Below are 14,991 nucleotides of genomic sequence, written 5' to 3'. Positions count from 1 at the left end.
ATTCGAAGGATTTCATCGTTCGATTGAAAGATTTTTCCTTCGATCGATCGTTCGTAGGATTTGCGGTAAATCCTTCGAATTTCGATATTCTAATTCGTAGGATTTTACTTCGAGGGTCGAATTCGAGGGTTAATTAACCCTCGATATTCGACCCTTCGTAAATGTGCCCCTTAATGTGTGGTTAGAAAAAATTGGCTGCAGGCTTTTCAACCCATAGAAGATGTGTAGACTAGTGTTTATTTCCAGGTGGGGAAGAAGAGTCTGACATTTGACAGTGCCCATGTCATGCAAACGTTTAGTTCAGACTCTAGCAACCAATCAGCAGCTAGCTTTCACCAGATTTCACGAAATGTTTGATTGGTCTTTGTGGGTTACTGGACCCAGAGCAAACCAGCCTCAAGATCAGTAACATAGTGGAGTAGCCATATTTGCCTTTCTACCAACCTTTATTGTCTTTCTATGACCTCACGTGTTTATAATCCCCAGCCTATGATGTCATGGAGGAGTATATGTGAAATGTGAGTATACCGTGGGCCAATATTTTCTATCACAGTGTGGGCAAACTGGACTGTCACAGGCTTCATATTTTCCAAGGCCATTCTTTGTTCTTTGTGTTCTAAACATGAAACGGCTATGCTTATGCATATTATAATAAAGACTAGAAGAAAATAATGATTTATGATCAATTGCTTATTTAAGCAGCGCTGTCCTCTCTAGCTGCAAAGCCTGATGTGCCTACAGTAAACGTCGCCCTTAACTAAATTCAAAGCATCGATGTTGGTGTTAATTTAAAAAAGGAAAACATTAGAGAAAATACATATCTCTCTTCTGGTAATTTCTGTCTAGAAGAATAGACCATTAAAATATATCTCCTCTGCTCCCCCTCCCCTTCCGTCCATAGGACTCTTGGCTCCGATTAATCTTTTAAGTCTCGGCTAATGCATTGAATGAGTGTATTTGTAAATGAAAAGCCATTACTTCTATGTCTCATTTGGTCTAAGATACTCTTGATCCCCAGTCCCTCACAGAGCAGTAACTGCACAGTCCGCTAATGAAGCAATATTTTTATATTCCCTTTAAAAAAAAAAGGATTCTGGTTGTAAATTTACAGATCTCTCTTTTTTTCCCTGGTATAAGGCAATTTTCACTAGATGTAATGAATATAATATTCTATGTCTCCCTTTTTTTAATCTGTTGAAACTTTGCAATATCGTTAAATCCCTTTTTTCTATATTAAACGTATAATTCATGGGGAACAGCTGGGGATATTGCCCAGCGCTTATTATAGTTTAACCCTCTCAGTGAAAGAATAGAGTGCAGCAGATATTCGCCACTTTGCCTTGCGAGCTACATAGCGTTAAATGGGTTATTAAACCCAACCGCTCGGCTTTGGAAGATCGTCTTCCAGAATTAAACCTCTGTGGTATTTAAATGCTCATATTCTAATTTTCTTGTCATATCCGTAATATACTTTCCTAGTTAGCATCACTTTTGGAAAACAAATTATATTATATTTTAGTGTACCCTTATGCGGTTATAAAGGCTTCTCGAAGACGTTTAAACCATAATGGCTTAAAATGTTCCAAGAACATTCCGTGCTGCCTTTACTTTAGTGGAACTATAAGGAGCAATTGAGATTCTGACTGTCCAGCCGAATAAAGATTAAGAAAAGTTTATTATACAGGGCTTGTGTGTGTAATGTAGGATAATGTCATACTCCCAACTTGTTTACATTGAAAGTGAATGATTCCTTCTAAAGTTCAAGACAGATAGGGGTGAGCGAGGTCCCTCTCTTCTGAACTCAGTCTACTGCTCAGTTATGGGGAGGAAAAGCAACCAGAATTATCTGCCTTAAAAGCTATGGTGCAACAAGCACGTATATATAGAATTTGACACACTGAAAGCCAATCACAAAGCTTACTTGGATGTCTACACTGAAATCTTCTGGCATAGAGAGCAAAGAAAATGTTTTCCATGCACTCTTATATTTAATATAGCTTCTTGGATGCTAGCCTGGAGACATTATTAAAGACTTCAATAGAAATGTATTTATTAATCCATGGTTAAAGGAAAAGTAAAGTCGTTTCACACTTGGGGGTGGCTAGTGAATGTATTTATTTACTTGAAACCCCGGGCCGATGCTCCTATCAGCAGAAAACTTCACCCCCCCGAGGTTATACCAGTGAGCACCACGGAGCGATCCTCTTCTGTCTTCTTCTTTCTTTTCGCAGCTGCGCATGTGCATTACAGTGAAAAGCTGAACTTAAACTAAAAAGTCGCTATTTCGTTCTACTACGCATGTGTCTGCCCCGGGAAATTTGAAGAAAGAAGAAGCCAGAAGAGGATCGTTCCGTGGTGCTCGCTGGAATAAACCCTGGCGCCAGTGTAGTTTTCTGCTGATAGGAGCACTGGCCCAGGGTTTCAGGTAAGTCAATACATTCAATTGGGGGTGATTAACATTTAGCACCCGCGAGGGTGACTTTCCTTCTCCTTTAAATAAAGCTGGTACACTCTAGATTGGGGGTTCCCATACTTTTTTTTTACCTGGGAGCCAAACTAAAATGTAAAAGGATTTGGGGAGCAACATAAAGATGAAAACATTTCTAGAGGTGCAAAATAAGGGTTGTGATTGGGCATCTGGTAGCCCCTATGAGGACATGCAGTCTACAGGAGGCTCTGTTCAGCAGTACACCTGGTTTTTATGCAACCAAAACTTGCCTTCAAGCCTGGAATTTAAAAATAAGCACATGTTTTGAGGCCACTGGGAGCAACATCAATGGGGTTGGAGATCACTGCTCTAGTAAAGTACTGGTCAGACAATTTACTTAAAGGGAACCCGTCACCCAAAAATATTATTCCAAATCCTATTTTATCACATAAGTCAAGCAAAATTAACTTTAAATACACTATATTAATTATTTGAATCTTGTTTCCATCAGTCTGGGGTTTCAAAATTATTTTGTGGACGCTGTTATTAAGACAAGTCTTCTATCATCTCAGAATCTTGTTTGTGCACCAGAATGGGGGACCTGATGTCCATCCCCATGCCCTGGTTACACAATTAAATGGTAAAGAGAACTGGGGGAATGTGGGGAGAGCAGTGACATGTAGGAAGTGCTGAATGGAAAGTGAAAGTAATTGTCTGCCCCGCCTCTATGCCTAAGGCATAGAGGAGGGGCAGACAATATTTGATTGACAGTTGAGATTTTTAAATGAGTTTACAACAGCTATGAATGCTTTAATAAAAAATAGAAATTGGATTTCATGTTTAATTTGAAAAGGACTTTTATTATACAGCTTGTTCTGTCTGGGTGGCAGGTCCACTTTAAGGTTGACTTTAATCATATATGCTGGAGTTGAGTTGTCTCCATTGACATTGACTAATAGGCATGGAAAAACTAGAAATGTACTGTGTATATCTGTGGGAACTCCAGCTTCGGTTAGTACGTAGCTTGGATGAAAAGGGATCAGGAAATGGGGCATGGATAAAATACAGGGGAACTTGTATGTTTCTGGAACAGCAGCTGGTGTCCTTGGAGGTCAAGTGCATTTCCATGTCTTGGAACACTTGAGTGAGCACATTACTCATTCCCTGCACACGATTGAGCCATTGGCTTCATTGGACAACATTTTATACATTTTATGGATAAAATACTTGTCCAGTTAATTTAGATGGTGCAGGATGCTTAACGTTCACATATGTGACTAGAAAAACAAACCAGAATTGATTGTGATGTCGTTTGTTAGGTTTACACTTTAGGGGCTGGAAATGAGGGTATTCTCTCTCTCTCTCTATCTATCTCTCTCTTTTCCCTTTGCCATACTCGTTCATTAACTGGGGAATATTTTTCATGCATATTTCTGTCTTTAGTAGTCCTGGGTCTGTGCCTGCAGAAACATGTTAATGTGCTGCTAATCTATAATAATATCCTACAGAGCCTCATATAAAGATTCTAGCAGATACAGTTCATAACACTTTAAGATGTCTTATAAGTGTACATTTTGCATTAATTCCTCATTGCTCTTTCCAGATATGCCTGTCTGACAGTGACAGAGCTTAAGATTCATTAAACTGTGTGTGTGTTTTTTTAACATTTTTTAATTCGTTTATATGGACTGGACTGTCATCTTCTTATGCTATCTTTTTGACCAAGACAGAAAGTCACTGGACAGAAATTGTCACTCTTACCATGATTTTAATTTCTTTGTGAACTCTATGCCAGCTGATCATTTTATCTTTGTGTACAGCCCAATCAGAAGGCTTATTCCAATAAGTTAACACATTTAAGGATGACTACAATGTTGACCGTCTAAATATGAATATTGTTGCACCATTTAGGTTCACAGTACATTTTAGATGAGTTTGACAGGAATCAGTCCCATTTCTCTTTGGAGACCAGAAGGATTTCTAGAATCATGGATTCCATTTGCCATTGTGTTTTTATTGAGGAAATAGAGACTTGCCTTGAAGCAGCACAGTGAATCCTTCTGTTCCAGAGATGTGCCTACAGGAGCTATTAGGTTTCGCTCTTCATGCAGCAAGATAATATCATTACAGCCATAAAGAAATCGCGTCTCTTTGTAGAACAAGCGGCATCTGAAACCAGTTACTTCAGGCACTGTCAGATATTTTTGATGAATAGCGATGCAAAGCTAAAAAAATCAGATGTCTACCTATCAAGCTTGGTGTCCATACTGTGCCCAACTAGGGTGCAACATAGAGACCTGCACGAGTCAGTTTTTTTAAAAACTGCATCAAACCCGGGACCCATTTAGCCTAAGTCGTACCCGGACCTGCTTGCCCACCTTCTGAAGCCCATCGATTTCCACCGACTTGCTCTCCACAGCAATTGCTGCAACGTTCCAGAAGTGACGACACATTGATCAATTTTTGCATTGGGAAGCATGTATTTTCTTACTTTACCCCAGAAATGGCCTCCTGTAGTCCACCTCACCAGGCCCAGATTTGTGAAGGCCGGGGCCTAGGGAGTCAAATTTTTTGGGGTGGCATTCCACCCAGACGCTCTATGAGGAGCACTGGGGACACGCTGCTCCACAGTGCTTGGCGCTTGCACGCCAGCACTCTTGCGCCTGCACGAGGTAATGCGGACGGGCACTAAGACTGCGCGGCTGGGCACCACAACCACACGGCCTAGGGGCACACGCCCGGCAAATTCGACGCTGCACCCCACTGCAGCAGATCAGGTACCCGCGGGCCACCCACACAGTGGGCACAAAAAGTATAATCTGGCCACGTCCTGATCACATTGCAGATATTCCATGTTACCAAACCTGATTCAGGACTCTAGTGCAACGTCCCTCTCAAAAAAAAACAACTCACAACAGCAGCAGATACAGTTTGCAGGCACCACCCAGGGGAAACTGTGATCCATTTGTTCCATATGAATATTACTTTATTATTATTATTACTTTATTATTATTAATTACACATGTCTATAAACCGCCAACATATTACAAAACACTGTACAGTAATACGTGTCCTGAAAAGACAGATTTTACTTTTTTTTATTTGCCAAGGATGACTTGCAGCAGAGCACCGTGGGGATCAGGTTTGTCAGTCACTAATGAGACTTAAGCTGATTTGGCCTGACTTATGAGGCAGGAATTAGTATCAGATAGCTCTGTCTCCCAAATAAATCTGTAGCCTCCTTTAGCTTCCAGATTTGCCGTCCCTATTTTTTACACTGAGAAAAAGTTTTCTCACTGAATTAAATCTGGCCCATTATTTGGGCAGAGAGGTTTCGCCCTTATGCCATAATCCTGCTATTCGTGAAAATCCAGGCCAGTTCAGTCCATATCAGGTTCTTGGGAACTCATCTGATTCCCTTGTACTTATGGCAATAGCATTAAGAGTGTGAGCTCTATAATACACAGGTTTGGAATTGTCAGGGCCTGAAGGCTCAGGTCTGAGTTACGGACCTAGGAGGAAGCCGCAGGTTCCAAACACAGTTCATGGTATCCAAGGGGTTAAGAAGTAGTGAAGTCAAATCCAGGCAGAGGTCAGTTCAAGCACCAAGGTTCTTAGTCGCTGGTCAACAGGCCGAGGTCAAGATCAGGAATTTAAAGGTAAAAAAGTATTACACCAAGGAACACAATAAGTTGAACCTATAATTGGGCAATGTCTATAGGCCTCTGGTGTCCTTTTATAGGCATTTTTTCACGCCAAAACGTGCGTGATGATGTTACACGTCATGCGCTGACGTTGCACGTTGACGCCGGCATCATAACACCACACCTGGTTTGATGCGCTCATTACAGGAATATGTTATGTAGAAAACCGTTATCCAGAAAGCTCTAAATTATGAGAAGGCCATCTCCCATTGACTCACTTTTAATCAAATAATTCAAATTTGTTTCCATGTAATTTGAAGACTTGTACTTGACCGAAACTTAAATAAAATGAATGCTTATTAGAGACAAAACAATCCTATCGGATTTACTAAATGTTCAAATGATTTTTAAGTCAATTTAAGAAATAGAGATCCAGATTACTGTTTTTTTTTTATCATGAAAGACCCAGGTTCTGAGCTTTTTGAATAACAGATCCCATACCTGTATATGAAATACATTACACTACTAACTGCAATACATTATAATTTCCATGGTATATATTGTTTAATGTAGAATTTTATATTGCAAAATACACCATTTTTTTTTTGTTTACAACCTCTTTGTTCCATTCCCCCAATGGGCTGGTAACATTGCCATTCCCAGAATGACATACATAACTGCATTTTCAGCAAGCTTTTGTTACCTTTAACCTTGTTAGGCCGCAGTATAAACATGATAATGCCTGTCGGTTATAAGGAACTAAAATGTGTAACAAACTTATTGATCCAACATCGATCCTCTATTGATGTACAGCCCAAACAACCAATCAGAAATAACATTTTGCTGTGCCACTGGGAATCCTGGTTTTAATGCATTCAGCCACATTGTGTATCAGTGTTTCTCGTGCCCTCCAGTCATCTTTGCTCTTGTGCACCGAAAGAGTGAGATAGTGTTTCTCTAATAGTAGCATTCTCATTATTATTTCACCCCTTCGGGTAGTTGTTACCTGCATTCAACCCAATTTACTAAAGACCAAAGATAATGCTCATGTATTTAGACCGGTCATTGTATGTTTGTAATATAATACTAATGAAGAGGAGTTAAAAAAGTATCCCTACCAAATACTGCTCTTAGAATTGTACCCTCATATTTATTTCAGGATGAGAATGCCTTATGGGAAAAATTAGGGGAACCTACTAGATTGTCCTACTATGTGTTAGTGTGTCTAGGTATGGGATCTGTTATCTTGAAACCTGTCATCAAGAAAGCTCCAAAATATGGAAGGCCAGCTCAATTTTAATTCATTTTAATTTGTAAATGTCCTTTTTCAAAAATAATGAAACAGTGGGGCTCATTTATCAACACTGGGCAAATTTGCCCATGGGCAGTTACCTACAGCAACCAATCAGTGATTTGCTTTCTAAAGCCAGCTGCAAGTAGAACAATGAATGCAGCAATCTGATTGGTTGCCATGGGTTACTGCCCATGGGCAGATTTGCCCAGTGTTGATAAAAGAACCCCAGTGTCTTTTACTTAATCCTATTGGGTCTATTTGATGTTTAAATCATATTTAGCAGAGTTAAGCAGTAATGGGAGAAATTTGTCCCATTTCGCCACGAAATTCGCAAAATGGGTGAAAAATTTGCAAAACCCGAATTTTGATCCCGGCGACAATTCTGATGGTGGTGACTTTTTATGTGCATTAAAGTCAATGGGCGCCTGTCTAATTGTTGCTGGCGTCTAAACTGTCGCTGGCATTGGAAATTCTGAGATAAATTCGCCCATCACTAGAGTTAAGGTAGGGTGATCCAGATTACAGAAAGATGCCTTATACATAAAACCCTAGGTCCCAAGCATTCCAGATAATGGATCCTCTACCTTCACTACGTGACAGGCAGGATTAAGCTTCTACTTGAGGAGCAAGGATGTGTGTGGCATTGGAAGGGCCTAGGAAAGTCAATATTAGGGATAGGGTTCCTATAAGGGAAGGACCATCACATCACAGGACATGTTCCTAAAGGTGGCCATAGACGCAAAGATCTGCTCGTTTGGCGACATAGACAAATGAGCCAATCTTTCCCCGATATGCCACTAACGGGCCACTGGAACGTTCGACCCTATGGCCGAATGATCGGATTACGATGAGAGTGCAATGTGCTCTGGCGGGACGGTCTGGACAAAATCAAACCTGTCCGCCGGGCGAAAAATGCTGGGACTCTCCACACACGGTCCGAAAATGGTACGAATCCTCGATTTGTACGATTAGTGATGGGCGAATTTATTCGCCAGGCGCGAATTCGCGGCGAATAAATTTGCTGCCGTCATATATATTTTTCGCCGGCGTCGGAAAAAACTTCCGCCACCGTAAAAAAAAGGGTGCCGGCATCAAAAACGGGCGCCATTTATCAATATATTATCAATATTTCACTGGAGCTTGGCCAGGTATAATTTGGGAAGGCTGGACAACATCTAGATGTGGTTTCAATCTGTTTCCAACAGGTCTGCACAGGCCCCCCACATGTGATCCAATCGTTCACCCACAGACATAAGTTTAAAATAAGCCTTGGTGAGAAAACTGTGGAAAGGGCAACTTATTTGGTGAGCTAGTCAATGAGCTTATTCTTTTCCCTGCTTTCCTTTGTCCTGTGTGTCCCTCTACAACATTTCCTTAAATACTGAGGATAAGAAAAGGCTAAATTTACATCAGACAGAAACCGAAGCCAATGTTTATACCCTGGGATTTATACCTCGTTCCTTCTGATCAGAACCTGCAGTCGGCTCATGTCTATTTGGTAGACCCAGTCAACCTATTGTTTATAACACAGACGCAATGAAGAGCATTAAAAGATTTAATTAGCAGAGAGGGAAATCTGAGGAAAGCAACAGCAGCGAATCATTTATCACAAACTACCACAGAAATGAAAGCGAGACCTGCACAAGCTAAAAGTCTGTGTACGAGTTAAATAAATAGGTTATAGTTACACATTTTGGGTTTCCAAATTGCATTTCATTTTTCATATTTGTTAAAGCAATTTTTTGTTATAAGGCTTTTCTTTTGCTTTTATGACTATAGAATGTCACGGAATATCAACCATTGGCATTTGTGATACCCAACAACATACATTTTAAAGGCATTTGCCACTTGTTTCCTTATTTGTCTTCTTGTACTTTCTGATAGCAAACGCCCTACTTTATTCTCTTTCCTTCAAGTTTCCAAAAGTATTGCCTATTAGGCAACCGTACAGACTTAACCAACTGAAAAAATTTGTCTTATATAGGCCCATCTATTGAAGGTTGAATTGTAGTGGTATTAGAGCTTTTTGAAACCACGATGTAACAAATTCAACTCATGCTGGTGGTCCAGTGGTGCGGCAGGGTAGCCCGGCCCAAAGCGTCCTTCTTCCTCAAGTGCCGGTTCCTTAAGGCGCGCGGAACGCCTCTGCAAATTTACAGGCACCAGCTCGCAATGGCGCGAAATTTGAAAGTATAAAAGGCCCATTCAGGCTACAGCACCGTGCCCGTTATAGGATCTTGTTTCCTGGTGCTTTTGTGCTTTTGAGCTTCTGATTGTCTGATTCTGATTCCTGGTTTGACCCTTGCCTGTTACTGATGATTCTGAATTCTATATCCTGCCCCCTGCCTGATAACCGACTTCGATTCTGCTTAATCCTTCTGATTGATTCCTGGTTTTGACCCTTACCTGCCGGACTATGTTTATTCTCTGCCTGCCTCGACCTGGCCTGATGTGACTACTCTATTGCCTAACGCCTTGTACCACGACCTTCTGCCCAAAAGACTTTGCTTTGCAGTTGTGCCCCTCTGCCTGTCTAGAACCCCTCGCCTTGCAACTCTCGTTATAAGATCTGGCAGCATCTGAGTAGCTGAGGGCTCCTCCCGAGGCCATAGGCGGCTGCTAAAGGCAGAAGCACGAGCCGAGACCAGTGTGCTTGGCATCGGTTCTAGATTTAGGTTGCCAACCGTGACACACGATTAAACTCTATCCCCCATATGTAATAAAAGGCACTAAATTTGCCTAGGAATAGTAACCCATAGCAACCAATATGATTGACTAGTAAATGCTACAAGCTGATTGGTTGCTATGGGTTACTGCTCCTGGGCAAACTTAGTGCCTTTTATTACATAACTCCCTATTTCTCTAAAACCGCGAATGCCATGAAGGTTATTAAAAGATGAGAATATAAAAAGTGTGAACAAAGAAAACCACTGAATGATCCGCTAAAAACACAAAAACCTCTTTTTTCAGACAATTGCCCTTGAGAAAAAAATAATCAAGAAACCTCTAAAAGTCCAAAGTGCAGCTCCAATTGGCTTCTATTGGACTTCAACAGCTTTTACTTGGAGATGTTTTTTTTTTTTCAACGTAATAAATCTCAAATTCTTGGGAGTTTAAGAAAAATAAATACAATTTGTGAAAAAAATCTGAATGTTAGTAAACCAGCCCTTAAATCTCTCTCTCTCTTATCCCAATTTTTCAGTTCAGAGTTTTAAAGGGTAAAAGACCATTTTTTCATAGAAAAAAAACCTTTTTTGTGATTTATTGGGACTAAAAGTCCAAATACAATTGGAAGTTATAATGATCTGCTCTGGGTTTCATACAATAATCCGATTAATTTGTGTTTTTCAGATGATAATCTGAAGAAACTGGAGTTTTGAGGCGTTAAACTCCAAAAAATCGTACAATTCAAATTTTTTTCGCGATTTTATCAAGTCTTTTTCCGCACCAGTTTTTTTTTAGTTAATGTATTGATAAATAAGGTTAAAATGTGGATGGGAGTTTGGTCAAAGTGGTTTTAATAAAATAATGAAAATAATGAGCAATATTCGTATTTTAGTAAATAACCCCCCTTAATTTCAGAGTAAAGACATAGGGGCAGATTAAGGGCGAAGTGGCTAACAACTTTTCGCCATAAATCACATCTGCAGGGACATCGCCAATTCACAATCAGGCGCAGATGACAATTCGTTAGCGAAAGAGACCATCGATATCGTTCGTTCGCACTCAATCGCTAGAAGCTATATCTTATTCAGTCTTATGTCACTTACATCGTATCCTGTCTGCCGAAAATGCATTAAAGTTGAAATAAACATTGACGACTTTTCCTTTTTTAAGTGGATTGCCTGCAAAAGTCCTAACTGACTTTTTTGGGTTAAAATAGTCGCCCGGGAAGCAACTTCACATTTTAGTGAATTAGCGCCTGGCAAAATGGTGTGAAGTGTATGAAGCGGTCGCTGGAGAGAATTCGCCCTTTAGTAAATCTGCCCCATGGTCACCTCCTGTTAATGGCACATAGGGCAATTTAACTGCCACTTTTATCCAGCATATAACAGTTTTGACTGCAGATAGCCATGTCTTATACAAATAGAGCAGTGACTGGTGAAACAATTTGTGCATGGTCCTAGCTATGCTAGAGGACATTACATCATATGATTATACTGGGACACTTAAAGTATAAGTAAACTTTAAAACCAAGTGTTTATAAAATTGATGAGGGTGCTATTCTAAGTACTTTTGCAATGTATATTCATTATTTATGTTTTTTTAATTCCAAGATATTAATGGATACATGTACTGTTAATATAATTGCATTTTGTTGCAACAGCGCCACCAGCTGGTCATTTTCCCACCAGTCTGACCATCAAGTAGTCAAGGAAGTTGTCAGGAGAAAGAAAGAGGCTGCTCTGATGTTCTTCTGCTTAGGAAAGATTTGGGAAAGGTTTCTAATTTTTTTCCTAAGCAGAAGAACATCAGAGCAGCCTCTTTCTTTCTCCTGACAACTTCTTTGACTACTTGGTGCTCAGACTGGTCAGAAACTGACCAGCAGGTGTCGCTGTTGTAACAAAATGCATTAATGTTAACTTAATATCTTTGAATTAAAAAGAAAATAATGAAGGTACATTGCAATAGTGCTCATCGATTTTACATTCACTTATTTATAAGGTTTACTTATCCTTTAATAAAAAAAATAATAGATTATAACATTGTTCAAAGTTTGCCTTGGACCAGTCACTCACAATAATCAGTTTATAATGTTCTAGTGTGGTTAGAATAAAGAAAAGAAATATCTGATGGCTGTGGGATAAGGGACCATATCAAATGCTTTCTATGCTATTCAATAACAACGAGTCATATTCTATCTCACACAAAGTTTCCACCAGGGCAAACATGTCGGTAATCCATGTCCAATTTTAAATCAATGTTGAGCAGAAAACATATCCCATTTGATTTCTGGGTCACTAAACATTCAGAATCAATTGCTGTTGTATGCCAACAACCAATTTTGCCTATTAAGGTCTTCTGGTCACTGATTCATCCGGCTTTTAGGAAATTTGAGATAATTTAACTGAATGGCAATGGGTTTTATATGCAGCGTCTAACATAAAGGGCTTCTGTTTGGAAGAAAATGGCACTTTCAGTTTGGCTCTTTTACTGAACGTGAACACGTTGACATGTTTATTTGTTGTATGTCTTAGAGGAGCTTATCAATATCAAGCAGGTTTGTTTTCTAACCTGGTCTTATATGGGTCACAACAGTTTACCAGTAAGTTCAATAGGATCACTACATGTTTCATTAAAGTGACTATGACACCCGCAGACCTATTTTCACACGGTTCTTTCAAAGTTGTCTATATTCTGTGTTTTATTTTATTAATTTGTTGCTCCTTCTTGGTCTCCTGCACCCATAAACCCACATGTTGCCTAGGCTTGAAAATACAGTTGAAAGGAACAAAAAAAATGCAACTGTAACATGGTTTTGTCTACCATTTACATTATTTGGAATTTGTAGGGGAATTCACCCTACGTCGCTCCTTTTGCAGTTGAACACTGAACATTTCCATTATTGGTCCGAGGTAGTGATGGGTGAATCTGTCCTGTTTGATTCGCTGAAAAATGTGCGAAATCCCCCAAAAAATTGCGAAACGATGAAAAATTAGCAAGACGCATGGGTGTCAAAATATTTTTGGCGCGTGTCAATTTTGACGCAAGCAAAATTTTTATGTGTGTGACAATTTCCTCAGCAGTCTTGCGAATTTATTCGCAGCCAGTGAAACACAGAAATTTGCAGAAAATCCATGCCTGGTGGACATATTCGCTCATCAGAAGTCCAAATAAAAAAGTACTCCAACTTTTTGAACTTCGCCGAGTTCATGTAGAAGTCAATGGGGCAAATTCACTAACTCCTGAAAATTCGCCAGCAACGGCTTCGCTCACATCGCAACACATCACCAGGTGTAGATTCGACTGGACAACGCTAATTGACTTAAATCCAAAGTTGCGTCCGGGGCGCGGAATGCTGGTGAAGTTGCGCTAGCGTTACTGCGCCAAGCGAATCGAAGTTGCGCTATCGTTGCCTAATTTACATACAGTGGGAAGTTAAAGTTCAATGCACGTACTGTATTTGTTGCAGCAAATACATTACACTACACAAGCCTTAATAAAATAATAAACCTTAATAAAATAAAGTTGTTATATTGCCCTACACATGAGTCCAGTGTATAGTTTGTGTTTCATATGTTAGAAAATGTAGGGGGGAAGCCGGTTACCCCAAAAAAAATGTACGCACTTTTGCAGCCTATCACCCTGAAAAAAGGAAAAGACGCCAGCGTTTGTTGGGACTTATAAAAATTTTTAACTATTTTTTGAGTTAGTCCTATATACTCTATTGCACTTCGCCTGGTCTGAGGTGGTGAAGGCAAGTCTGGCGCAAGAGGTAATGTTCAGTAAAATCTGCATCTTAGTGAATTTGTGTAGTTACGTCCATTTGCCAGAACACAACTTCGCCTGGTGGTAGGGAGCGAAGTACCGCTAGAGTTTATCTCATTCACTAGCGAACTTACGCTGGTGACCGTTAGTAAATCGGCAAAGATCCAAAATGACATCACAATGGCAAATTTTCACTAGCGTTAGTCACTTCGCCCATTAGTAAATTTGCCCCAATGGGAGAAGTCCCGAAGATACCCTGATCTGCGATGGGTTTCGTGCAAGAATCTGAAGATTTTGTGGTTTTCTAGGCAAAAACCCCAAAAAGTTTATGGGCGTGAAATCAAAAAAAAATTTATGATGCAAATTATTTCTCGATTTTTTTCACGCACGGGAAATTTTAGGAAAAATGTATTGATGGATAAGGGGAAACAACCCGTGCGGATTTGTTCGGCGTAGCTTTCAAAAAATAATGAAATATTTTCAGATTTTGATAAATAACCCCCTTAAAGTTGTATTCTACTCAACCTAATGTCATTAAAACATTTTATCTAAAAGTGTGGAATGAGCCTAGCTAATGTATAAATGGAGGTTTAGCTTGTAAATAATGTAACCAATTTATTTTATCTCTTCACCTAAGCACAACCACCATACACTTTTTGGCACCTTCCGGACATTTATAATAGGCTTTCTATAAAACTAGAAGTTAAAGAGAACGTTTAGGGGCACATTTACATTGAAGTTAAATTCGTTCGATCGAACAATCAAAGTAAAAATCCATCGATCGAACGATTTTCCTTCGATCAGAAATTGCTAGGAAAGCCTATGGGGACCTTCCCCATAGGCTAACATTGGTGCTTGGTAGGTTTTAGGTGGTCGAAGTTTTTTTTTAAAGAGACAGTACTTCGACTATCGAATAGTCGAATAGTCGAATGATTTGTAGTTTGAATCGTTCGATTTGAAGTCGTAGTCGAAGGTCGAAGTAGCCAATTCGATGGTCGAAGTAGCCAAAAAAATACTTCGAAATTCGAAGTATTTTTATTCTATTCCTTCACTCGAGCTTAGTAAATGTGCCCCTAAATGTAGACTTTATATGAATGTTATTTTATTTAAATGGACAAGGAGATATTGGTGCAGTAAGTTACAGATTCTTTTCATTCCCCTCATCCAATTAAGCCGTTCCGTTATCTCACCATAAA

Source organism: Xenopus laevis, chromosome 3S (genome assembly GCF_017654675.1).
Source record: "Xenopus laevis strain J_2021 chromosome 3S, Xenopus_laevis_v10.1, whole genome shotgun sequence".
In the NCBI taxonomy this organism is placed as follows: Eukaryota; Metazoa; Chordata; class Amphibia; order Anura; family Pipidae; genus Xenopus; species Xenopus laevis.
Note: the sequence above shows the minus strand (reverse complement) of the source record.